The sequence below is a fragment of the Schistocerca gregaria genome, chromosome 5 (genome assembly GCF_023897955.1).
Source record: "Schistocerca gregaria isolate iqSchGreg1 chromosome 5, iqSchGreg1.2, whole genome shotgun sequence".
NCBI lineage: Eukaryota > Metazoa > Arthropoda > Insecta > Orthoptera > Acrididae > Schistocerca > Schistocerca gregaria.
This window is the reverse complement of record NC_064924.1, coordinates 74,071,853-74,096,370: the sequence shown is the minus strand read 5'-3', so window position 1 is coordinate 74,096,370 and position 24,518 is coordinate 74,071,853. Positions and strand designations below refer to the sequence as shown.

The window sequence follows — 24,518 nt, the reverse complement described above, 5'->3', positions numbered from 1 at the left end:
GCCCGCCGTTGATCCTTTATCGGTAGCTTCCGGTGGCGCAGATTCTGGGACCGCGTCCACCCCCACTCCCGTCCACCCCACTGCGTGGGCGGAGGACGTGGAAGGTGGTGAGACGACTTACTGATTCCTTTGTTGTCCCCTAATCCGGTTGACGGGAATTAAAACCCGTCTTTTTAGCATACCTTTTATCCTTCTGGTGGCTGGAATTCCGTCCATGTCTGCTGTCTGTTTTTAAATGAGGAGTTTTTTGTGCTTGTGTCTTTTAATTGTGTATGGAGCCTGAGCGTTGCTCGTGGAATATTTTAACTATCAATGTTAACAAGCTGAGTAATCCACACAAGTTGTCGGCCTTACTCGCTTTTTTACATGATTCCCACTGTCATGTGGCATTCTTACAGGAAGTAACGCGTCAGGCTCTGTTGTTTTTACTTGACACTTCTGATTTTACTGTCGTTGATAATGTAATGTCGGACGAACAGACTGGTACTGCCATCTTAATTCGTCCGGAATTTGATGTTGGGAATCTTGAAATATTGCCAAATGGCCGCGCTATTGCATGTACCATTAACGGTGTTGCTTTTGTTAATGTGTACGCTCATGCCGGTGACAAACCAGCGCGCAATAAGTTTTATGGTCAGGATCTTTGTCAACTTCTCCATCACAATCGTACTGACTTAGTGATTGGTGGTGACTTTAATGCAGTAATTGATGGTCGAGATCAGGCGCCGCGTCCTAACTGGTGCCAGGAATTGCGTACGTTGGTTGACAGCTTTCGGCTCCGGGACACGTGGCGTGTCCTTAATCCGGACAAGACGCATTTCACGCACTTTTACGCCACCGGTCACAGTAGACTCGACAGGATCTATGTGTCTTCGCCGCTCGCCACCCACGTCCGGAAGGCGGACGTGTTGCCGGTCATTTTTTCAGACCATTGCGGCTACTTGTGTCAGCTCCTCTTACCGCGTGCGCGCCCTACTCGGCGCAACAATACTTGGAAATTTAACTGTAGTCTTTTGGACGATGCCAGTCTCACGTCTCAGTTTACTGCGTTGTGGCGCAAACTCTTGCGTGATAAAGGCGATGACGGCAATACTCTCGTTTGGTGGGTGGGGGTAGCCAAGCCGGCTATTAGGCGTTTTTTAATCGATTTTAGTCTCGATGCGGCGCATTGGCGACGGTCGACGACACGTTTTTACCAGGACTGTTTAAAGGATCTCGCTCAGCGGGTCACGGCGTCTCCTGACTTGCTTCCTGTTTTTAATCAATTTAAGGCCAAGCTCCTCGATGATCTTCGTCGGAAGGGTGCTGGGGCTATCGCGCGGAGCCAACCGGTGGGTGACGTAGAAGGGGAACCGCTCTCTCTTTACCACCTACACAGGGAGCGCCGGCGGCGCGAGCGGTTGGCTATCCGTAAATGGATCCAGCAGGACGGCACGTCCACCTCAGATGGTGCGGCCATTGAGCGGGAAGTTCACGCGCATTTTGCGACGCTCTTTAGACAAGTGGACGTAGACGCCGCGGCGCTGCGCGATTTTTTGCAGTGTGTGCCACGTGTGTTAACGAGACAGGATAGGGCTGTTTTAAATGAACCTTTTACCTTTGATGACTTAGATGCAGCTGTGAAACGGAGTCCTAGGGGCAGGTCCCCTGGACTGGACGGGATTCCCGCAGAATTTTATTTAAAATTTTTCCGTTTTTTAAGTCGTGTTTTAATTGACATCATGAATGAGATCCATAACGGCGTTGATATTCCGGCGGAATTTTCCGAAGGGCGCATTGCACTCATTCCGAAATCGACCACAACACCACATCTCGACAGTGTGCGTCCGATAACCTTACTGAACGCCGACTATAAAATTATAGCACGGTGCATCACTCACAGACTGACGAACGTTATGCCGAAGGTGGTGAGTGAACATCAGACGTGTGCTGTCAGGGACCGTAACATTTTCGATGCTGTCCTGGCGTACCGGGACTGCATCGGCTATGTTAAAAGTCACAGGCTCCGGACGGCTGGGATAATGCTGGTCGATTTCAAAAACGCCTTCGATCGGATTAGTCACACCTATCTGCGGCAGGTGTTGGTCGGTTTTGGATTTGGCACTAAAATGACGAAGATGGTGCACAATATTTTGCGGAATGCCACGTCGCGGGTCGTAATCAACGGAATTGCCAGTCGTGTGATTCCGATTAGCCGTTCAGTTCGTCAGGGTTGCCCCTTGTCAATGTCGCTCTTCGCTTTGGCGTTGGATCCGCTCCTCCGCTGTATCGCCCAGGATTGCCGAGGCATTCGCATTGGTGACGATCAGCTGATCTGCAGGGCGTATGCCGACGACCTCGGCGTGTTCCTTGATCAGCCAGAGGACATTGACAGGCTGCATGGTGTTTTACAGCGATTCGAGAGGGCAACGGGGGCTGTCGTCAATCCTCGGAAAACTGTTTTGCTCCCTCTTACACCTCGACTGCGTACTGTCCACGGCGACTGGTTTTGTGTCAAGCAACGGCAGACGGTTCTCGGTGTCATTCTGACTGACAATACGCAGCGTATGGAAGCTCTTAATTGGCGGTCCACGCTGTACAAGGTTCGGGCTGTTGCAAAATTGTATGCCTCTCGGAATTTGGCGCTCCGTCAACGGGTGGCTCTTATCAACACGCAGATTTTGGCAAAAGCGTGGTATCTGGCACAAGTCCTACCTGTGCCGAAACAGCTGGAAAGGGCCATTCAACAGGCGGTCTATTGGTTGCTGTGGAAGGGTGACATTTTTAAGGTCTCCCTGGCAACCTGTACCTTGAGTCTGGCGGAGGGGGGGCTGGGTTTAGTTGATTTTCGCCACAAGTGCGCGGCGCTCTTCGTGAAGCGGACAACGGTGGTGATTGACAAGGGGCCGTGCAGTCCGACGGCTGCCTTGTTCAATGCATATCGCCCGCCATCTGTGATTGCTCCGGTCTCGGTCGGTCATATTCCGTACAACTTGAACTTCGTACGCCGGTATTATATTAATAACAGCTATCTAATGCTTGGTGATGTCCGTGCGTGCAGTGTCGGTGACATTCTTCGCGCTCTTCGGGGCTCGCCAAGCAGGAATAAATGGGAGTATCGGCTACCTCAGCATGACTGGAAGGTGGTGTGGAGAAACCTCGCCGCCGCCGTCATTCCGGCCCACGTTCACGCGACGTGGTATAAAGTAGTGAACCGCACATTTCCAACTAACGCTAAGCTGCACTCTATCGATCTGATTTCCTCGGGTGTCTGTGATTCGTGTCCTGAGGAGGACACCATCGAACACCGATTCGAGTGTCGAAAATTCCGTGTTGTTTGGGATATTGCGTGTGACATGGTGCGCTTAATCAACAGGGTGGACAGGCGGCAGGTGACGGCTTTGGACGCCATCGTGCCTCAGTGCGCAGCTTATCCGGCCGCCAAACGAAATGCCACACTTTGGATTTTGGGACATACGATTTTTTGTATTTTCACCCTGAAATTGACTGATGCTGTCGATTTTCTGTCTTACCTGTGGGCGGAACATCGTCAGACACTTGGTCGACCGGCTTATTCCCTGACTTATGCCAATTTTTTGCATGTCGCTTTAGCCCATGCGTTCACCAAATTGTCACTTACCCTATGAGACTGCATACCCGATCTTGACATTTCTACTTTTCCTATCTGGCAGTAATGATAATACTAATGTTGACGTGATATGACGAACCCTTGCATGTCATCGGACTTGGCTTCTTGGATAATGATTTATGGCACGGTAAAGCTGTGTTTATATGGACCGTACATTAGCGAAAACGTCATAATGACATACAGTTCTGTGAATGGAGTTTTGTCCGTCACAGTTCTTTTCTGTTTTCTTTCCTTTGCTTTTTTTTCCTGTGTTGTTTTTGTTTTTATTTTTTCGCGACGCGTGAGGAGACAGTATCAGGGAGATAAATTTATCACAGTTGGTGTGTGCCTGAATGTTGGATTCCCTCCTGTTACTGTGCGTCGACGTTTTGTTTTTATTCTTTATGTCCCATCCATCGAACATTAGCGGAGACGTTTTTCTTGGGACTTTATTTTTGTCCGGTGGAATCTCTTTTTTTTTGGCGGATGCAGAGTGACTGTTGCTTTGGAGGGTTGTCTTTGCTCTGGAACACTGTCACGGCAGGCTGCAGTGGCGTCCAGTGCCCAATTTTTTCTTTTATTTGGGATTACGTTTTGGAAGAAGGACTCCCATCCGTTTCTTTCGTGTTTAAAAAAAAAAAAAAAAAAAAAAAAGGTGCTGTTGGCTCCCTCTCATTTTAAAAAAAAAAAAAAAAGGTGCTGTTGGCTCCCTCTCTTCTTTTAAATTTTATGTCACTACACCTGCCAGCCCTAAAAAAAAAAAAAAAAAAAAAAAGGTGCTGTTGGCTCCCTCTCTTCTTTTAAATTTTATGTCACTACACCTGCCAGCCCTCTTTTCATACAAACTGTCAGGTGCGACAAAGATGCTTCCACAAGCATTTTAAACTACTGTATTAAACGTAAGATGCGAAATTACAGTAATGAACTCAGTTTGTACAAGAATGCGCGGAGGAAGAGTGCTAGGAACTCGTTGAAAATAACGAAACACTGCGAATCGACAGATGTGCTCTTGAAATGCGTCAGAGCCTACTGTTTTGTAGGAGCGCTAAATTCCAAAAAGTAACTACATTAAAAAAAAAACCTGTTCCCGTCCGACCACCGAAGATAAGCAACAGTGTTTATATTCGGATCGGCGACCGCCTGGGAACTCTGGCTGTCTTCATTTCTTGCTTTCTTGTCGCTACCCCTGACAGCCGTTTTTTCATGCTACCTTTCTCATGTGACAAAGATGCTTCCATACTGATTTTAAACTATCGTAAGGTACGATATTAAGGAACTCAGTTTGAAAAGAGTGCGCCAAGGAAGACTTCCAAAGAGTCTCTGGAAATAACAAAACAGTATGAAGTGACAGAAATGTTGTGAAATACGTCAGGGCATATTGTTTTGTAGCAGTGCACAACGGCAAATTTGTAAACAAAAATTTACCTTTCGTCGCTACAAGAGATGGATACTTTGTCGAAAAGCCTGTGTCTTGTGTGCATGTTTTCGCACCTTTCCGCGGCACGGCGCGGCACAGAGCTGCTCTGGTAGCTCCGAACGGCCGCACACGTCGCCTCGGACACGCCGGTTCGGCCCGCGCAAATCTCGCAGATGTTCCTCGTGCTTGTGCTGTCATATGGACCGCGACCCGAGCGGCAGCGAGCGGCAGTCGAGCAAAGTCGGGACAAGTCGGGACGGAAGGTGACAGCCGATTATGCACCGTATCGAATTACGCAAATATCTAGAAGCGCGACGCGTGTCAGGCAGGTGAGAACGCTTCTCTCGGTCCAGCAGGACACCGCCACACCCCGCGCACTCCACCCGCCGCCCGGCCGCGCGCAATCCCTGCGACGGACAACAATAACAAGGTGCGTCTCCCGCGAGTGTCGGAGGCCGCACGAACCAAACGAATGACAGGAGGTGCAACGAGCAGCTGTGTTGTGCGTCTGACCCACGTGGCGGCGCGCAGCACTGCGCGTCGCCTTCGAGGTGGAAGGACGTGCTTTGCGTCAAATGTGCCACCGAAAATGGCGATTGCGTGTATTGGGAGGAGAGGCGAAGCCTTCTTGTGCCGTGCGGCTACAGTATAAGGACGCCAACGGCCATACCATGTTGAATGCACCGGTTCTCGTCCGATCACCGAAGTTAAGCAACATCGGGCCCGGTTAGTACTTGGATGGGTGACCGCCTGGGAACACCGGGTGCTGTTGGCTCCCTCTCTTCTTTTAAATTTTATGTCACTACACCTGCCAGCCCTCTTTTCATACAAACTGTCAGGTGCGACAAAGATGCTTCCACAAGCATTTTAAACTACTGTATTAAACGTAAGATGCGAAATTACAGTAATGAACTCAGTTTGTACAAGAATGCGCGGAGGAAGAGTGCTAGGAACTCGTTGAAAATAACGAAACACTGCGAATCGACAGATGTGCTCTTGAAATGCGTCAGAGCCTACTGTTTTGTAGGAGCGCTAAATTCCAAAAAGTAACTACATTAAAAAAAAAACCTGTTCCCGTCCGACCACCGAAGATAAGCAACAGTGTTTATATTCGGATCGGCGACCGCCTGGGAACTCTGGCTGTCTTCATTTCTTGCTTTCTTGTCGCTACCCCTGACAGCCGTTTTTTCATGCTACCTTTCTCATGTGACAAAGATGCTTCCATACTGATTTTAAACTATCGTAAGGTACGATATTAAGGAACTCAGTTTGAAAAGAGTGCGCCAAGGAAGACTTCCAAAGAGTCTCTGGAAATAACAAAACAGTATGAAGTGACAGAAATGTTGTGAAATACGTCAGGGCATATTGTTTTGTAGCAGTGCACAACGGCAAATTTGTAAACAAAAATTTACCTTTCGTCGCTACAAGAGATGGATACTTTGTCGAAAAGCCTGTGTCTTGTGTGCATGTTTTCGCACCTTTCCGCGGCACGGCGCGGCACAGAGCTGCTCTGGTAGCTCCGAACGGCCGCACACGTCGCCTCGGACACGCCGGTTCGGCCCGCGCAAATCTCGCAGATGTTCCTCGTGCTTGTGCTGTCATATGGACCGCGACCCGAGCGGCAGCGAGCGGCAGTCGAGCAAAGTCGGGACAAGTCGGGACGGAAGGTGACAGCCGATTATGCACCGTATCGAATTACGCAAATATCTAGAAGCGCGACGCGTGTCAGGCAGGTGAGAACGCTTCTCTCGGTCCAGCAGGACACCGCCACACCCCGCGCACTCCACCCGCCGCCCGGCCGCGCGCAATCCCTGCGACGGACAACAATAACAAGGTGCGTCTCCCGCGAGTGTCGGAGGCCGCACGAACCAAACGAATGACAGGAGGTGCAACGAGCAGCTGTGTTGTGCGTCTGACCCACGTGGCGGCGCGCAGCACTGCGCGTCGCCTTCGAGGTGGAAGGACGTGCTTTGCGTCAAATGTGCCACCGAAAATGGCGATTGCGTGTATTGGGAGGAGAGGCGAAGCCTTCTTGTGCCGTGCGGCTACAGTATAAGGACGCCAACGGCCATACCATGTTGAATGCACCGGTTCTCGTCCGATCACCGAAGTTAAGCAACATCGGGCCCGGTTAGTACTTGGATGGGTGACCGCCTGGGAACACCGGGTGCTGTTGGCTCCCTCTCTTCTTTTAAATTTTATGTCACTACACCTGCCAGCCCTCTTTTCATACAAACTGTCAGGTGCGACAAAGATGCTTCCACAAGCATTTTAAACTACTGTATTAAACGTAAGATGCGAAATTACAGTAATGAACTCAGTTTGTACAAGAATGCGCGGAGGAAGAGTGCTAGGAACTCGTTGAAAATAACGAAACACTGCGAATCGACAGATGTGCTCTTGAAATGCGTCAGAGCCTACTGTTTTGTAGGAGCGCTAAATTCCAAAAAGTAACTACATTAAAAAAAAAACCTGTTCCCGTCCGACCACCGAAGATAAGCAACAGTGTTTATATTCGGATCGGCGACCGCCTGGGAACTCTGGCTGTCTTCATTTCTTGCTTTCTTGTCGCTACCCCTGACAGCCGTTTTTTCATGCTACCTTTCTCATGTGACAAAGATGCTTCCATACTGATTTTAAACTATCGTAAGGTACGATATTAAGGAACTCAGTTTGAAAAGAGTGCGCCAAGGAAGACTTCCAAAGAGTCTCTGGAAATAACAAAACAGTATGAAGTGACAGAAATGTTGTGAAATACGTCAGGGCATATTGTTTTGTAGCAGTGCACAACGGCAAATTTGTAAACAAAAATTTACCTTTCGTCGCTACAAGAGATGGATACTTTGTCGAAAAGCCTGTGTCTTGTGTGCATGTTTTCGCACCTTTCCGCGGCACGGCGCGGCACAGAGCTGCTCTGGTAGCTCCGAACGGCCGCACACGTCGCCTCGGACACGCCGGTTCGGCCCGCGCAAATCTCGCAGATGTTCCTCGTGCTTGTGCTGTCATATGGACCGCGACCCGAGCGGCAGCGAGCGGCAGTCGAGCAAAGTCGGGACAAGTCGGGACGGAAGGTGACAGCCGATTATGCACCGTATCGAATTACGCAAATATCTAGAAGCGCGACGCGTGTCAGGCAGGTGAGAACGCTTCTCTCGGTCCAGCAGGACACCGCCACACCCCGCGCACTCCACCCGCCGCCCGGCCGCGCGCAATCCCTGCGACGGACAACAATAACAAGGTGCGTCTCCCGCGAGTGTCGGAGGCCGCACGAACCAAACGAATGACAGGAGGTGCAACGAGCAGCTGTGTTGTGCGTCTGACCCACGTGGCGGCGCGCAGCACTGCGCGTCGCCTTCGAGGTGGAAGGACGTGCTTTGCGTCAAATGTGCCACCGAAAATGGCGATTGCGTGTATTGGGAGGAGAGGCGAAGCCTTCTTGTGCCGTGCGGCTACAGTATAAGGACGCCAACGGCCATACCATGTTGAATGCACCGGTTCTCGTCCGATCACCGAAGTTAAGCAACATCGGGCCTGGTTAGTACTTGGATGGGTGACCGCCTGGGAACACCGGGTGCTGTTGGCTCCCTCTCTTCTTTTAAATTTTATGTCACTACACCTGCCAGCCCTCTTTTCATACAAACTGTCAGGTGCGACAAAGATGCTTCCACAAGCATTTTAAACTACTGTATTAAACGTAAGATGCGAAATTACAGTAATGAACTCAGTTTGTACAAGAATGCGCGGAGGAAGAGTGCTAGGAACTCGTTGAAAATAACGAAACACTGCGAATCGACAGATGTGCTCTTGAAATGCGTCAGAGCCTACTGTTTTGTAGGAGCGCTAAATTCCAAAAAGTAACTACATTAAAAAAAAAACCTGTTCCCGTCCGACCACCGAAGATAAGCAACAGTGTTTATATTCGGATCGGCGACCGCCTGGGAACTCTGGCTGTCTTCATTTCTTGCTTTCTTGTCGCTACCCCTGACAGCCGTTTTTTCATGCTACCTTTCTCATGTGACAAAGATGCTTCCATACTGATTTTAAACTATCGTAAGGTACGATATTAAGGAACTCAGTTTGAAAAGAGTGCGCCAAGGAAGACTTCCAAAGAGTCTCTGGAAATAACAAAACAGTATGAAGTGACAGAAATGTTGTGAAATACGTCAGGGCATATTGTTTTGTAGCAGTGCACAACGGCAAATTTGTAAACAAAAATTTACCTTTCGTCGCTACAAGAGATGGATACTTTGTCGAAAAGCCTGTGTCTTGTGTGCATGTTTTCGCACCTTTCCGCGGCACGGCGCGGCACAGAGCTGCTCTGGTAGCTCCGAACGGCCGCACACGTCGCCTCGGACACGCCGGTTCGGCCCGCGCAAATCTCGCAGATGTTCCTCGTGCTTGTGCTGTCATATGGACCGCGACCCGAGCGGCAGCGAGCGGCAGTCGAGCAAAGTCGGGACAAGTCGGGACGGAAGGTGACAGCCGATTATGCACCGTATCGAATTACGCAAATATCTAGAAGCGCGACGCGTGTCAGGCAGGTGAGAACGCTTCTCTCGGTCCAGCAGGACACCGCCACACCCCGCGCACTCCACCCGCCGCCCGGCCGCGCGCAATCCCTGCGACGGACAACAATAACAAGGTGCGTCTCCCGCGAGTGTCGGAGGCCGCACGAACCAAACGAATGACAGGAGGTGCAACGAGCAGCTGTGTTGTGCGTCTGACCCACGTGGCGGCGCGCAGCACTGCGCGTCGCCTTCGAGGTGGAAGGACGTGCTTTGCGTCAAATGTGCCACCGAAAATGGCGATTGCGTGTATTGGGAGGAGAGGCGAAGCCTTCTTGTGCCGTGCGGCTACAGTATAAGGACGCCAACGGCCATACCATGTTGAATGCACCGGTTCTCGTCCGATCACCGAAGTTAAGCAACATCGGGCCCGGTTAGTACTTGGATGGGTGACCGCCTGGGAACACCGGGTGCTGTTGGCTCCCTCTCTTCTTTTAAATTTTATGTCACTACACCTGCCAGCCCTCTTTTCATACAAACTGTCAGGTGCGACAAAGATGCTTCCACAAGCATTTTAAACTACTGTATTAAACGTAAGATGCGAAATTACAGTAATGAACTCAGTTTGTACAAGAATGCGCGGAGGAAGAGTGCTAGGAACTCGTTGAAAATAACGAAACACTGCGAATCGACAGATGTGCTCTTGAAATGCGTCAGAGCCTACTGTTTTGTAGGAGCGCTAAATTCCAAAAAGTAACTACATTAAAAAAAAAACCTGTTCCCGTCCGACCACCGAAGATAAGCAACAGTGTTTATATTCGGATCGGCGACCGCCTGGGAACTCTGGCTGTCTTCATTTCTTGCTTTCTTGTCGCTACCCCTGACAGCCGTTTTTTCATGCTACCTTTCTCATGTGACAAAGATGCTTCCATACTGATTTTAAACTATCGTAAGGTACGATATTAAGGAACTCAGTTTGAAAAGAGTGCGCCAAGGAAGACTTCCAAAGAGTCTCTGGAAATAACAAAACAGTATGAAGTGACAGAAATGTTGTGAAATACGTCAGGGCATATTGTTTTGTAGCAGTGCACAACGGCAAATTTGTAAACAAAAATTTACCTTTCGTCGCTACAAGAGATGGATACTTTGTCGAAAAGCCTGTGTCTTGTGTGCATGTTTTCGCACCTTTCCGCGGCACGGCGCGGCACAGAGCTGCTCTGGTAGCTCCGAACGGCCGCACACGTCGCCTCGGACACGCCGGTTCGGCCCGCGCAAATCTCGCAGATGTTCCTCGTGCTTGTGCTGTCATATGGACCGCGACCCGAGCGGCAGCGAGCGGCAGTCGAGCAAAGTCGGGACAAGTCGGGACGGAAGGTGACAGCCGATTATGCACCGTATCGAATTACGCAAATATCTAGAAGCGCGACGCGTGTCAGGCAGGTGAGAACGCTTCTCTCGGTCCAGCAGGACACCGCCACACCCCGCGCACTCCACCCGCCGCCCGGCCGCGCGCAATCCCTGCGACGGACAACAATAACAAGGTGCGTCTCCCGCGAGTGTCGGAGGCCGCACGAACCAAACGAATGACAGGAGGTGCAACGAGCAGCTGTGTTGTGCGTCTGACCCACGTGGCGGCGCGCAGCACTGCGCGTCGCCTTCGAGGTGGAAGGACGTGCTTTGCGTCAAATGTGCCACCGAAAATGGCGATTGCGTGTATTGGGAGGAGAGGCGAAGCCTTCTTGTGCCGTGCGGCTACAGTATAAGGACGCCAACGGCCATACCATGTTGAATGCACCGGTTCTCGTCCGATCACCGAAGTTAAGCAACATCGGGCCCGGTTAGTACTTGGATGGGTGACCGCCTGGGAACACCGGGTGCTGTTGGCTCCCTCTCTTCTTTTAAATTTTATGTCACTACACCTGCCAGCCCTCTTTTCATACAAACTGTCAGGTGCGACAAAGATGCTTCCACAAGCATTTTAAACTACTGTATTAAACGTAAGATGCGAAATTACAGTAATGAACTCAGTTTGTACAAGAATGCGCGGAGGAAGAGTGCTAGGAACTCGTTGAAAATAACGAAACACTGCGAATCGACAGATGTGCTCTTGAAATGCGTCAGAGCCTACTGTTTTGTAGGAGCGCTAAATTCCAAAAAGTAACTACATTAAAAAAAAAACCTGTTCCCGTCCGACCACCGAAGATAAGCAACAGTGTTTATATTCGGATCGGCGACCGCCTGGGAACTCTGGCTGTCTTCATTTCTTGCTTTCTTGTCGCTACCCCTGACAGCCGTTTTTTCATGCTACCTTTCTCATGTGACAAAGATGCTTCCATACTGATTTTAAACTATCGTAAGGTACGATATTAAGGAACTCAGTTTGAAAAGAGTGCGCCAAGGAAGACTTCCAAAGAGTCTCTGGAAATAACAAAACAGTATGAAGTGACAGAAATGTTGTGAAATACGTCAGGGCATATTGTTTTGTAGCAGTGCACAACGGCAAATTTGTAAACAAAAATTTACCTTTCGTCGCTACAAGAGATGGATACTTTGTCGAAAAGCCTGTGTCTTGTGTGCATGTTTTCGCACCTTTCCGCGGCACGGCGCGGCACAGAGCTGCTCTGGTAGCTCCGAACGGCCGCACACGTCGCCTCGGACACGCCGGTTCGGCCCGCGCAAATCTCGCAGATGTTCCTCGTGCTTGTGCTGTCATATGGACCGCGACCCGAGCGGCAGCGAGCGGCAGTCGAGCAAAGTCGGGACAAGTCGGGACGGAAGGTGACAGCCGATTATGCACCGTATCGAATTACGCAAATATCTAGAAGCGCGACGCGTGTCAGGCAGGTGAGAACGCTTCTCTCGGTCCAGCAGGACACCGCCACACCCCGCGCACTCCACCCGCCGCCCGGCCGCGCGCAATCCCTGCGACGGACAACAATAACAAGGTGCGTCTCCCGCGAGTGTCGGAGGCCGCACGAACCAAACGAATGACAGGAGGTGCAACGAGCAGCTGTGTTGTGCGTCTGACCCACGTGGCGGCGCGCAGCACTGCGCGTCGCCTTCGAGGTGGAAGGACGTGCTTTGCGTCAAATGTGCCACCGAAAATGGCGATTGCGTGTATTGGGAGGAGAGGCGAAGCCTTCTTGTGCCGTGCGGCTACAGTATAAGGACGCCAACGGCCATACCATGTTGAATGCACCGGTTCTCGTCCGATCACCGAAGTTAAGCAACATCGGGCCTGGTTAGTACTTGGATGGGTGACCGCCTGGGAACACCGGGTGCTGTTGGCTCCCTCTCTTCTTTTAAATTTTATGTCACTACACCTGCCAGCCCTCTTTTCATACAAACTGTCAGGTGCGACAAAGATGCTTCCACAAGCATTTTAAACTACTGTATTAAACGTAAGATGCGAAATTACAGTAATGAACTCAGTTTGTACAAGAATGCGCGGAGGAAGAGTGCTAGGAACTCGTTGAAAATAACGAAACACTGCGAATCGACAGATGTGCTCTTGAAATGCGTCAGAGCCTACTGTTTTGTAGGAGCGCTAAATTCCAAAAAGTAACTACATTAAAAAAAAAACCTGTTCCCGTCCGACCACCGAAGATAAGCAACAGTGTTTATATTCGGATCGGCGACCGCCTGGGAACTCTGGCTGTCTTCATTTCTTGCTTTCTTGTCGCTACCCCTGACAGCCGTTTTTTCATGCTACCTTTCTCATGTGACAAAGATGCTTCCATACTGATTTTAAACTATCGTAAGGTACGATATTAAGGAACTCAGTTTGAAAAGAGTGCGCCAAGGAAGACTTCCAAAGAGTCTCTGGAAATAACAAAACAGTATGAAGTGACAGAAATGTTGTGAAATACGTCAGGGCATATTGTTTTGTAGCAGTGCACAACGGCAAATTTGTAAACAAAAATTTACCTTTCGTCGCTACAAGAGATGGATACTTTGTCGAAAAGCCTGTGTCTTGTGTGCATGTTTTCGCACCTTTCCGCGGCACGGCGCGGCACAGAGCTGCTCTGGTAGCTCCGAACGGCCGCACACGTCGCCTCGGACACGCCGGTTCGGCCCGCGCAAATCTCGCAGATGTTCCTCGTGCTTGTGCTGTCATATGGACCGCGACCCGAGCGGCAGCGAGCGGCAGTCGAGCAAAGTCGGGACAAGTCGGGACGGAAGGTGACAGCCGATTATGCACCGTATCGAATTACGCAAATATCTAGAAGCGCGACGCGTGTCAGGCAGGTGAGAACGCTTCTCTCGGTCCAGCAGGACACCGCCACACCCCGCGCACTCCACCCGCCGCCCGGCCGCGCGCAATCCCTGCGACGGACAACAATAACAAGGTGCGTCTCCCGCGAGTGTCGGAGGCCGCACGAACCAAACGAATGACAGGAGGTGCAACGAGCAGCTGTGTTGTGCGTCTGACCCACGTGGCGGCGCGCAGCACTGCGCGTCGCCTTCGAGGTGGAAGGACGTGCTTTGCGTCAAATGTGCCACCGAAAATGGCGATTGCGTGTATTGGGAGGAGAGGCGAAGCCTTCTTGTGCCGTGCGGCTACAGTATAAGGACGCCAACGGCCATACCATGTTGAATGCACCGGTTCTCGTCCGATCACCGAAGTTAAGCAACATCGGGCCTGGTTAGTACTTGGATGGGTGACCGCCTGGGAACACCGGGTGCTGTTGGCTCCCTCTCTTCTTTTAAATTTTATGTCACTACACCTGCCAGCCCTCTTTTCATACAAACTGTCAGGTGCGACAAAGATGCTTCCACAAGCATTTTAAACTACTGTATTAAACGTAAGATGCGAAATTACAGTAATGAACTCAGTTTGTACAAGAATGCGCGGAGGAAGAGTGCTAGGAACTCGTTGAAAATAACGAAACACTGCGAATCGACAGATGTGCTCTTGAAATGCGTCAGAGCCTACTGTTTTGTAGGAGCGCTAAATTCCAAAAAGTAACTACATTAAAAAAAAACCTGTTCCCGTCCGACCACCGAAGATAAGCAACAGTGTTTATATTCGGATCGGCGACCGCCTGGGAACTCTGGCTGTCTTCATTTCTTGCTTTCTTGTCGCTACCCCTGACAGCCGTTTTTTCATGCTACCTTTCTCATGTGACAAAGATGCTTCCATACTGATTTTAAACTATCGTAAGGTACGATATTAAGGAACTCAGTTTGAAAAGAGTGCGCCAAGGAAGACTTCCAAAGAGTCTCTGGAAATAACAAAACAGTATGAAGTGACAGAAATGTTGTGAAATACGTCAGGGCATATTGTTTTGTAACAGTGCACAACGGCAAATTTGTAAACAAAAATTTACCTTTCGTCGCTACAAGAGATGGATACTTTGTCGAAAAGCCTGTGTCTTGTGTGCATGTTTTCGCACCTTTCCGCGGCACGGCGCGGCACAGAGCTGCTCTGGTAGCTCCGAACGGCCGCACACGTCGCCTCGGACACGCCGGTTCGGCCCGCGCAAATCTCGCAGATGTTCCTCGTGCTTGTGCTGTCATATGGACCGCGACCCGAGCGGCAGCGAGCGGCAGTCGAGCAAAGTCGGGACAAGTCGGGACGGAAGGTGACAGCCGATTATGCACCGTATCGAATTACGCAAATATCTAGAAGCGCGACGCGTGTCAGGCAGGTGAGAACGCTTCTCTCGGTCCAGCAGGACACCGCCACACCCCGCGCACTCCACCCGCCGCCCGGCCGCGCGCAATCCCTGCGACGGACAACAATAACAAGGTGCGTCTCCCGCGAGTGTCGGAGGCCGCACGAACCAAACGAATGACAGGAGGTGCAACGAGCAGCTGTGTTGTGCGTCTGACCCACGTGGCGGCGCGCAGCACTGCGCGTCGCCTTCGAGGTGGAAGGACGTGCTTTGCGTCAAATGTGCCACCGAAAATGGCGATTGCGTGTATTGGGAGGAGAGGCGAAGCCTTCTTGTGCCGTGCGGCTACAGTATAAGGACGCCAACGGCCATACCATGTTGAATGCACCGGTTCTCGTCCGATCACCGAAGTTAAGCAACATCGGGCCCGGTTAGTACTTGGATGGGTGACCGCCTGGGAACACCGGGTGCTGTTGGCTCCCTCTCTTCTTTTAAATTTTATGTCACTACACCTGCCAGCCCTCTTTTCATACAAACTGTCAGGTGCGACAAAGATGCTTCCACAAGCATTTTAAACTACTGTATTAAACGTAAGATGCGAAATTACAGTAATGAACTCAGTTTGTACAAGAATGCGCGGAGGAAGAGTGCTAGGAACTCGTTGAAAATAACGAAACACTGCGAATCGACAGATGTGCTCTTGAAATGCGTCAGAGCCTACTGTTTTGTAGGAGCGCTAAATTCCAAAAAGTAACTACATTAAAAAAAAAACCTGTTCCCGTCCGACCACCGAAGATAAGCAACAGTGTTTATATTCGGATCGGCGACCGCCTGGGAACTCTGGCTGTCTTCATTTCTTGCTTTCTTGTCGCTACCCCTGACAGCCGTTTTTTCATGCTACCTTTCTCATGTGACAAAGATGCTTCCATACTGATTTTAAACTATCGTAAGGTACGATATTAAGGAACTCAGTTTGAAAAGAGTGCGCCAAGGAAGACTTCCAAAGAGTCTCTGGAAATAACAAAACAGTATGAAGTGACAGAAATGTTGTGAAATACGTCAGGGCATATTGTTTTGTAGCAGTGCACAACGGCAAATTTGTAAACAAAAATTTACCTTTCGTCGCTACAAGAGATGGATACTTTGTCGAAAAGCCTGTGTCTTGTGTGCATGTTTTCGCACCTTTCCGCGGCACGGCGCGGCACAGAGCTGCTCTGGTAGCTCCGAACGGCCGCACACGTCGCCTCGGACACGCCGGTTCGGCCCGCGCAAATCTCGCAGATGTTCCTCGTGCTTGTGCTGTCATATGGACCGCGACCCGAGCGGCAGCGAGCGGCAGTCGAGCAAAGTCGGGACAAGTCGGGACGGAAGGTGACAGCCGATTATGCACCGTATCGAATTACGCAAATATCTAGAAGCGCGACGCGTGTCAGGCAGGTGAGAACGCTTCTCTCGGTCCAGCAGGACACCGCCACACCCCGCGCACTCCACCCGCCGCCCGGCCGCGCGCAATCCCTGCGACGGACAACAATAACAAGGTGCGTATCCCGCGAGTGTCGGAGGCCGCACGAACCAAACGAATGACAGGAGGTGCAACGAGCAGCTGTGTTGTGCGTCTGACCCACGTGGCGGCGCGCAGCACTGCGCGTCGCCTTCGAGGTGGAAGGACGTGCTTTGCGTCAAATGTGCCACCGAAAATGGCGATTGCGTGTATTGGGAGGAGAGGCGAAGCCTTCTTGTGCCGTGCGGCTACAGTATAAGGACGCCAACGGCCATACCATGTTGAATGCACCGGTTCTCGTCCGATCACCGAAGTTAAGCAACATCGGGCCCGGTTAGTACTTGGATGGGTGACCGCCTGGGAACACCGGGTGCTGTTGGCTCCCTCTCTTCTTTTAAATTTTATGTCACTACACCTGCCAGCCCTCTTTTCATACAAACTGTCAGGTGCGACAAAGATGCTTCCACAAGCATTTTAAACTACTGTATTAAACGTAAGATGCGAAATTACAGTAATGAACTCAGTTTGTACAAGAATGCGCGGAGGAAGAGTGCTAGGAACTCGTTGAAAATAACGAAACACTGCGAATCGACAGATGTGCTCTTGAAATGCGTCAGAGCCTACTGTTTTGTAGGAGCGCTAAATTCCAAAAAGTAACTACATTAAAAAAAAAACCTGTTCCCGTCCGACCACCGAAGATAAGCAACAGTGTTTATATTCGGATCGGCGACCGCCTGGGAACTCTGGCTGTCTTCATTTCTTGCTTTCTTGTCGCTACCCCTGACAGCCGTTTTTTCATGCTACCTTTCTCATGTGACAAAGATGCTTCCATACTGATTTTAAACTATCGTAAGGTACGATATTAAGGAACTCAGTTTGAAAAGAGTGCGCCAAGGAAGACTTCCAAAGAGTCTCTGGAAATAACAAAACAGTATGAAGTGACAGAAATGTTGTGAAATACGTCAGGGCATATTGTTTTGTAGCAGTGCACAACGGCAAATTTGTAAACAAAAATTTACCTTTCGTCGCTACAAGAGATGGATACTTTGTCGAAAAGCCTGTGTCTTGTGTGCATGTTTTCGCACCTTTCCGCGGCACGGCGCGGCACAGAGCTGCTCTGGTAGCTCCGAACGGCCGCACACGTCGCCTCGGACACGCCGGTTCGGCCCGCGCAAATCTCGCAGATGTTCCTCGTGCTTGTGCTGTCATATGGACCGCGACCCGAGCGGCAGCGAGCGGCAGTCGAGCAAAGTCGGGACAAGTCGGGACGGAAGGTGACAGCCGATTATGCACCGTATCGAATTACGCAAATATCTAGAAGCGCGACGCGTGTCAGGCAGGTGAGAACGCTTCTCTCGGTCCAGCAGGACACCGCCACACCCCGCGCACTCCACCCGCCGCCCGGCCGCGCGCAATCCCTGCGACGGACAACAATAACAAGGTGCGTCTCCCGCGAGTGTCGGAGGCCGCACGAACCAAACGAATGACAGGAGGTGCAACGAGCAGCTGTGTTGTGCGTCTGACCCACGTGGCGGCGCGCAGCACTGCGCGTCGCCTTCGAGGTGGAAGGACGTGCTTTGCGTCAAATGTGCCACCGAAAATGGCGATTGCGTGTATTGGGAGGAGAGGCGAAGCCTTCTTGTGCCGTGCGGCTACAGTATAAGGACGCCAACGGCCATACCATGTTGAATGCACCGGTTCTCGTCCGATCACCGAAGTTAAGCAACATCGGGCCTGGTTAGTACTTGGATGGGTGACCGCCTGGGAACACCGGGTGCTGTTGGCTCCCTCTCTTCTTTTAAATTTTATGTCACTACACCTGCCAGCCCTCTTTTCATACAAACTGTCAGGTGCGACAAAGATGCTTCCACAAGCATTTTAAACTACTGTATTAAACGTAAGATGCGAAATTACAGTAATGAACTCAGTTTGTACAAGAATGCGCGGAGGAAGAGTGCTAGGAACTCGTTGAAAATAACGAAACACTGCGAATCGACAGATGTGCTCTTGAAATGCGTCAGAGCCTACTGTTTTGTAGGAGCGCTAAATTCCAAAAAGTAACTACATTAAAAAAAAAACCTGTTCCCGTCCGACCACCGAAGATAAGCAACAGTGTTTATATTCGGATCGGCGACCGCCTGGGAACTCTGGCTGTCTTCATTTCTTGCTTTCTTGTCGCTACCCCTGACAGCCGTTTTTTCATGCTACCTTTCTCATGTGACAAAGATGCTTCCATACTGATTTTAAACTATCGTAAGGTACGATATTAAGGAACTCAGTTTGAAAAGAGTGCGCCAAGGAAGACTTCCAAAGAGTCTCTGGAAATAACAAAACAGTATGAAGTGACAGAAATGTTGTGAAATACGTCAGGGCATATTGTTTTGTAGCAGTGCACAACGGCAAATTTGTAAACAAAAATTTACCTTTCGTCGCTACAAGAGATGGATACTTTGTCGAAAAGCCTGTGTCTTGTGTGCATGTTTTCGCACCTTTCCGCGGCACGGCGCGGCACAGAGCTGCTCTGGTAGCTCCGAACGGCCGCACACGTCGCCTCGGACACGCCGGTTCGGCCCGCGCAAATCTCGCAGATGTTCCTCGTGCTTGTGCTGTCATATGGACCGCGACCCGAGCGGCAGCGAGCGGCAGTCGAGCAAAGTCGGGACAAGTCGGGACGGAAGGTGACAGCCGATTATGCACCGTATCGAATTACGCAAATATCTAGAAGCGCGACGCGTGTCAGGCAGGTGAGAACGCTTCTCTCGGTCCAGCAGGACACCGCCACACCCCGCGCACTCCACCCGCCGCCCGGCCGCGCGCAATCCCTGCGACGGACAACAATAACAAGGTGCGTCTCCCGCGAGTGTCGGAGGCCGCACGAACCAAACGAATGACAGGAGGTGCAACGAGCAGCTGTGTTGTGCGTCTGACCCACGTGGCGGCGCGCAGCACTGCGCGTCGCCTTCGAGGTGGAAGGACGTGCTTTGCGTCAAATGTGCCACCGAAAATGGCGATTGCGTGTATTGGGAGGAGAGGCGAAGCCTTCTTGTGCCGTGCGGCTACAGTATAAGGACGCCAACGGCCATACCATGTTGAATGCACCGGTTCTCGTCCGATCACCGAAGTTAAGCAACATCGGGCCTGGTTAGTACTTGGATGGGTGACCGCCTGGGAACACCGGGTGCTGTTGGCTCCCTCTCTTCTTTTAAATTTTATGTCACTACACCTGCCAGCCCTCTTTTCATACAAACTGTCAGGTGCGACAAAGATGCTTCCACAAGCATTTTAAACTACTGTATTAAACGTAAGATGCGAAATTACAGTAATGAACTCAGTTTGTACAAGAATGCGCGGAGGAAGAGTGCTAGGAACTCGTTGAAAATAACGAAACACTGCGAATCGACAGATGTGCTCTTGAAATGCGTCAGAGCCTACTGTTTTGTAGGAGCGCTAAATTCCAAAAAGTAACTACATTAAAAAAAAACCTGTTCCCGTCCGACCACCGAAGATAAGCAACAGTGTTTATATTCGGATCGGCGACCGCCTGGGAACTCTGGCTGTCTTCATTTCTTGCTTTCTTGTCGCTACCCCTGACAGCCGTTTTTTCATGCTACCTTTCTCATGTGACAAAGATGCTTCCATACTGATTTTAAACTATCGTAAGGTACGATATTAAGGAACTCAGTTTGAAAAGAGTGCGCCAAGGAAGACTTCCAAAGAGTCTCTGGAAATAACAAAACAGTATGAAGTGACAGAAATGTTGTGAAATACGTCAGGGCATATTGTTTTGTAACAGTGCACAACGGCAAATTTGTAAACAAAAATTTACCTTTCGTCGCTACAAGAGATGGATACTTTGTCGAAAAGCCTGTGTCTTGTGTGCATGTTTTCGCACCTTTCCGCGGCACGGCGCGGCACAGAGCTGCTCTGGTAGCTCCGAACGGCCGCACACGTCGCCTCGGACACGCCGGTTCGGCCCGCGCAAATCTCGCAGATGTTCCTCGTGCTTGTGCTGTCATATGGACCGCGACCCGAGCGGCAGCGAGCGGCAGTCGAGCAAAGTCGGGACAAGTCGGGACGGAAGGTGACAGCCGATTATGCACCGTATCGAATTACGCAAATATCTAGAAGCGCGACGCGTGTCAGGCAGGTGAGAACGCTTCTCTCGGTCCAGCAGGACACCGCCACACCCCGCGCACTCCACCCGCCGCCCGGCCGCGCGCAATCCCTGCGACGGACAACAATAACAAGGTGCGTCTCCCGCGAGTGTCGGAGGCCGCACGAACCAAACGAATGACAGGAGGTGCAACGAGCAGCTGTGTTGTGCGTCTGACCCACGTGGCGGCGCGCAGCACTGCGCGTCGCCTTCGAGGTGGAAGGACGTGCTTTGCGTCAAATGTGCCACCGAAAATGGCGATTGCGTGTATTGGGAGGAGAGGCGAAGCCTTCTTGTGCCGTGCGGCTACAGTATAAGGACGCCAACGGCCATACCATGTTGAATGCACCGGTTCTCGTCCGATCACCGAAGTTAAGCAACATCGGGCCCGGTTAGTACTTGGATGGGTGACCGCCTGGGAACACCGGGTGCTGTTGGCTCCCTCTCTTCTTTTAAATTTTATGTCACTACACCTGCCAGCCCTCTTTTCATACAAACTGTCAGGTGCGACAAAGATGCTTCCACAAGCATTTTAAACTACTGTATTAAATGTAAGATGCGAAATTACAGTAATGAACTCAGTTTGTACAAGAATGCGCGGAGGAAGAGTGCTAGGAACTCGTTGAAAATAACGAAACACTGCGAATCGACAGATGTGCTCTTGAAATGCGTCAGAGCCTACTGTTTTGTAGGAGCGCTAAATTCCAAAAAGTAACTACATTAAAAAAAACCTGTTCCCGTCCGACCACCGAAGATAAGCAACAGTGTTTATATTCGGATCGGCGACCGCCTGGGAACTCTGGCTGTCTTCATTTCTTGCTTTCTTGTCGCTACCCCTGACAGCCGTTTTCTCATGCTACCTTTCTCATGTGACAAAGATGCTTCCATACTGATTTTAAACTATCGTAAGGTACGATATTAAGGAACTCAGTTTGAAAAGAGTGCGCCAAGGAAGACTTCCAAAGAGTCTCTGGAAATAACAAAACAGTATGAAGTGACAGAAATGTTGTGAAATACGTCAGGGCATATTGTTTTGTAGCAGTGCACAACGGCAAATTTGTAAACAAAAATTTACCTTTCGTCGCTACAAGAGATGGATACTTTGTCGAAAAGCCTGTGTCTTGTGTGCATGTTTTCGCACCTTTCCGCGGCACGGCGCGGCACAGAGCTGCTCTGGTAGCTCCGAACGGCCGCACACGTCGCCTCGGACACGCCGGTTCGGCCCGCGCAAATCTCGCAGATGTTCCTCGTGCTTGTGCTGTCATATGGACCGCGACCCGAGCGGCAGCGAGCGGCAGTCGAGCAAAGTCGGGACAAGTCGGGACGGAAGGTGACAGCCGATTATGCACCGTATCGAATTACGCAAATATCTAGAAGCGCGACGCGTGTCAGGCAGGTGAGAACGCTTCTCTCGGTCCAGCAGGACACCGCCACACCCCGCGCACTCCACCCGCCGCCCGGCCGCGCGCAATCCCTGCGACGGACAACAATAACAAGGTGCGTCTCCCGCGAGTGTCGGAGGCCGCACGAACCAAACGAATGACAGGAGGTGCAACGAGCAGCTGTGTTGTGCGTCTGACCCACGTGGCGGCGCGCAGCACTGCGCGTCGCCTTCGAGGTGGAAGGACGTGCTTTGCGTCAAATGTGCCACCGAAAATGGCGATTGCGTGTATTGGGAGGAGAGGCGAAGCCTTCTTGTGCCGTGCGGCTACAGTATAAGGACGCCAACGGCCATACCATGTTGAATGCACCGGTTCTCGTCCGATCACCGAAGTTAAGCAACATCGGGCCCGGTTAGTACTTGGATGGGTGACCGCCTGGGAACACCGGGTGCTGTTGGCTCCCTCTCTTCTTTTAAATTTTATGTCACTACACCTGCCAGCCCTCTTTTCATACAAACTGTCAGGTGCGACAAAGATGCTTCCACAAGCATTTTAAACTACTGTATTAAACGTAAGATGCGAAATTACAGTAATGAACTCAGTTTGTACAAGAATGCGCGGAGGAAGAGTGCTAGGAACTCGTTGAAAATAACGAAACACTGCGAATCGACAGATGTGCTCTTGAAATGCGTCAGAGCCTACTGTTTTGTAGGAGCGCTAAATTCCAAAAAGTAACTACATTAAAAAAAACCTGTTCCCGTCCGACCACCGAAGATAAGCAACAGTGTTTATATTCGGATCGGCGACCGCCTGGGAACTCTGGCTGTCTTCATTTCTTGCTTTCTTGTCGCTACCCCTGACAGCCGTTTTTTCATGCTACCTTTCTCATGTGACAAAGATGCTTCCATACTGATTTTAAACTATCGTAAGGTACGATATTAAGGAACTCAGTTTGAAAAGAGTGCGCCAAGGAAGACTTCCAAAGAGTCTCTGGAAATAACAAAACAGTATGAAGTGACAGAAATGTTGTGAAATACGTCAGGGCATATTGTTTTGTAGCAGTGCACAACGGCAAATTTGTAAACAAAAATTTACCTTTCGTCGCTACAAGAGATGGATACTTTGTCGAAAAGCCTGTGTCTTGTGTGCATGTTTTCGCACCTTTCCGCGGCACGGCGCGGCACAGAGCTGCTCTGGTAGCTCCGAACGGCCGCACACGTCGCCTCGGACACGCCGGTTCGGCCCGCGCAAATCTCGCAGATGTTCCTCGTGCTTGTGCTGTCATATGGACCGCGACCCGAGCGGCAGCGAGCGGCAGTCGAGCAAAGTCGGGACAAGTCGGGACGGAAGGTGACAGCCGATTATGCACCGTATCGAATTACGCAAATATCTAGAAGCGCGACGCGTGTCAGGCAGGTGAGAACGCTTCTCTCGGTCCAGCAGGACACCGCCACACCCCGCGCACTCCACCCGCCGCCCGGCCGCGCGCAATCCCTGCGACGGACAACAATAACAAGGTGCGTCTCCCGCGAGTGTCGGAGGCCGCACGAACCAAACGAATGACAGGAGGTGCAACGAGCAGCTGTGTTGTGCGTCTGACCCACGTGGCGGCGCGCAGCACTGCGCGTCGCCTTCGAGGTGGAAGGACGTGCTTTGCGTCAAATGTGCCACCGAAAATGGCGATTGCGTGTATTGGGAGGAGAGGCGAAGCCTTCTTGTGCCGTGCGGCTACAGTATAAGGACGCCAACGGCCATACCATGTTGAATGCACCGGTTCTCGTCCGATCACCGAAGTTAAGCAACATCGGGCCCGGTTAGTACTTGGATGGGTGACCGCCTGGGAACACCGGGTGCTGTTGGCTCCCTCTCTTCTTTTAAATTTTATGTCACTACACCTGCCAGCCCTCTTTTCATACAAACTGTCAGGTGCGACAAAGATGCTTCCACAAGCATTTTAAACTACTGTATTAAACGTAAGATGCGAAATTACAGTAATGAACTCAGTTTGTACAAGAATGCGCGGAGGAAGAGTGCTAGGAACTCGTTGAAAATAACGAAACACTGCGAATCGACAGATGTGCTCTTGAAATGCGTCAGAGCCTACTGTTTTGTAGGAGCGCTAAATTCCAAAAAGTAACTACATTAAAAAAAAAACCTGTTCCCGTCCGACCACCGAAGATAAGCAACAGTGTTTATATTCGGATCGGCGACCGCCTGGGAACTCTGGCTGTCTTCATTTCTTGCTTTCTTGTCGCTACCCCTGACAGCCGTTTTTTCATGCTACCTTTCTCATGTGACAAAGATGCTTCCATACTGATTTTAAACTATCGTAAGG

The 24,518-nt window shown here is 50.8% G+C and overlaps 14 non-coding genes across 14 annotated transcripts; all 14 read left to right on the top strand.

The window, feature by feature from the left end:
• The first annotated feature begins 5,680 nt into the window (after window positions 1-5,680).
• On the top strand, window positions 5,681-5,799 carry LOC126273760 (5S ribosomal RNA). The gene has a single exon (XR_007549601.1). It is a non-coding gene; the product is annotated as a 5S ribosomal RNA (ribosomal RNA).
• A 1,285-nt stretch (window positions 5,800-7,084) lies between these two features.
• LOC126273748 (5S ribosomal RNA) lies at window positions 7,085-7,203 on the top strand. Its single transcript, XR_007549590.1, has one exon. It is a non-coding gene; the product is annotated as a 5S ribosomal RNA (ribosomal RNA).
• Window positions 7,204-8,488: 1,285 nt separating this feature from the next.
• LOC126274691 (5S ribosomal RNA) lies at window positions 8,489-8,607 on the top strand. Its single transcript, XR_007550252.1, has one exon. It is a non-coding gene; the product is annotated as a 5S ribosomal RNA (ribosomal RNA).
• Window positions 8,608-9,892: 1,285 nt separating this feature from the next.
• On the top strand, window positions 9,893-10,011 carry LOC126273737 (5S ribosomal RNA). The gene has a single exon (XR_007549579.1). It is a non-coding gene; the product is annotated as a 5S ribosomal RNA (ribosomal RNA).
• A 1,285-nt stretch (window positions 10,012-11,296) lies between these two features.
• On the top strand, window positions 11,297-11,415 carry LOC126273726 (5S ribosomal RNA). The gene has a single exon (XR_007549568.1). It is a non-coding gene; the product is annotated as a 5S ribosomal RNA (ribosomal RNA).
• Window positions 11,416-12,700: 1,285 nt separating this feature from the next.
• Window positions 12,701-12,819, top strand: LOC126274679 (5S ribosomal RNA). Its single transcript, XR_007550241.1, has one exon. It is a non-coding gene; the product is annotated as a 5S ribosomal RNA (ribosomal RNA).
• A 1,285-nt stretch (window positions 12,820-14,104) lies between these two features.
• Window positions 14,105-14,223, top strand: LOC126274667 (5S ribosomal RNA). Its single transcript, XR_007550230.1, has one exon. It is a non-coding gene; the product is annotated as a 5S ribosomal RNA (ribosomal RNA).
• Window positions 14,224-15,507: 1,284 nt separating this feature from the next.
• LOC126273715 (5S ribosomal RNA) lies at window positions 15,508-15,626 on the top strand. Its single transcript, XR_007549556.1, has one exon. It is a non-coding gene; the product is annotated as a 5S ribosomal RNA (ribosomal RNA).
• Window positions 15,627-16,911: 1,285 nt separating this feature from the next.
• On the top strand, window positions 16,912-17,030 carry LOC126273704 (5S ribosomal RNA). Its single transcript, XR_007549545.1, has one exon. It is a non-coding gene; the product is annotated as a 5S ribosomal RNA (ribosomal RNA).
• A 1,285-nt stretch (window positions 17,031-18,315) lies between these two features.
• Window positions 18,316-18,434, top strand: LOC126274656 (5S ribosomal RNA). Its single transcript, XR_007550219.1, has one exon. It is a non-coding gene; the product is annotated as a 5S ribosomal RNA (ribosomal RNA).
• Window positions 18,435-19,719: 1,285 nt separating this feature from the next.
• LOC126274645 (5S ribosomal RNA) lies at window positions 19,720-19,838 on the top strand. Its single transcript, XR_007550208.1, has one exon. It is a non-coding gene; the product is annotated as a 5S ribosomal RNA (ribosomal RNA).
• Window positions 19,839-21,122: 1,284 nt separating this feature from the next.
• LOC126273693 (5S ribosomal RNA) lies at window positions 21,123-21,241 on the top strand. Its single transcript, XR_007549534.1, has one exon. It is a non-coding gene; the product is annotated as a 5S ribosomal RNA (ribosomal RNA).
• Window positions 21,242-22,524: 1,283 nt separating this feature from the next.
• On the top strand, window positions 22,525-22,643 carry LOC126273681 (5S ribosomal RNA). The gene has a single exon (XR_007549523.1). It is a non-coding gene; the product is annotated as a 5S ribosomal RNA (ribosomal RNA).
• A 1,283-nt stretch (window positions 22,644-23,926) lies between these two features.
• Window positions 23,927-24,045, top strand: LOC126273669 (5S ribosomal RNA). The gene has a single exon (XR_007549512.1). It is a non-coding gene; the product is annotated as a 5S ribosomal RNA (ribosomal RNA).
• Window positions 24,046-24,518: the final 473 nt, after the last annotated feature.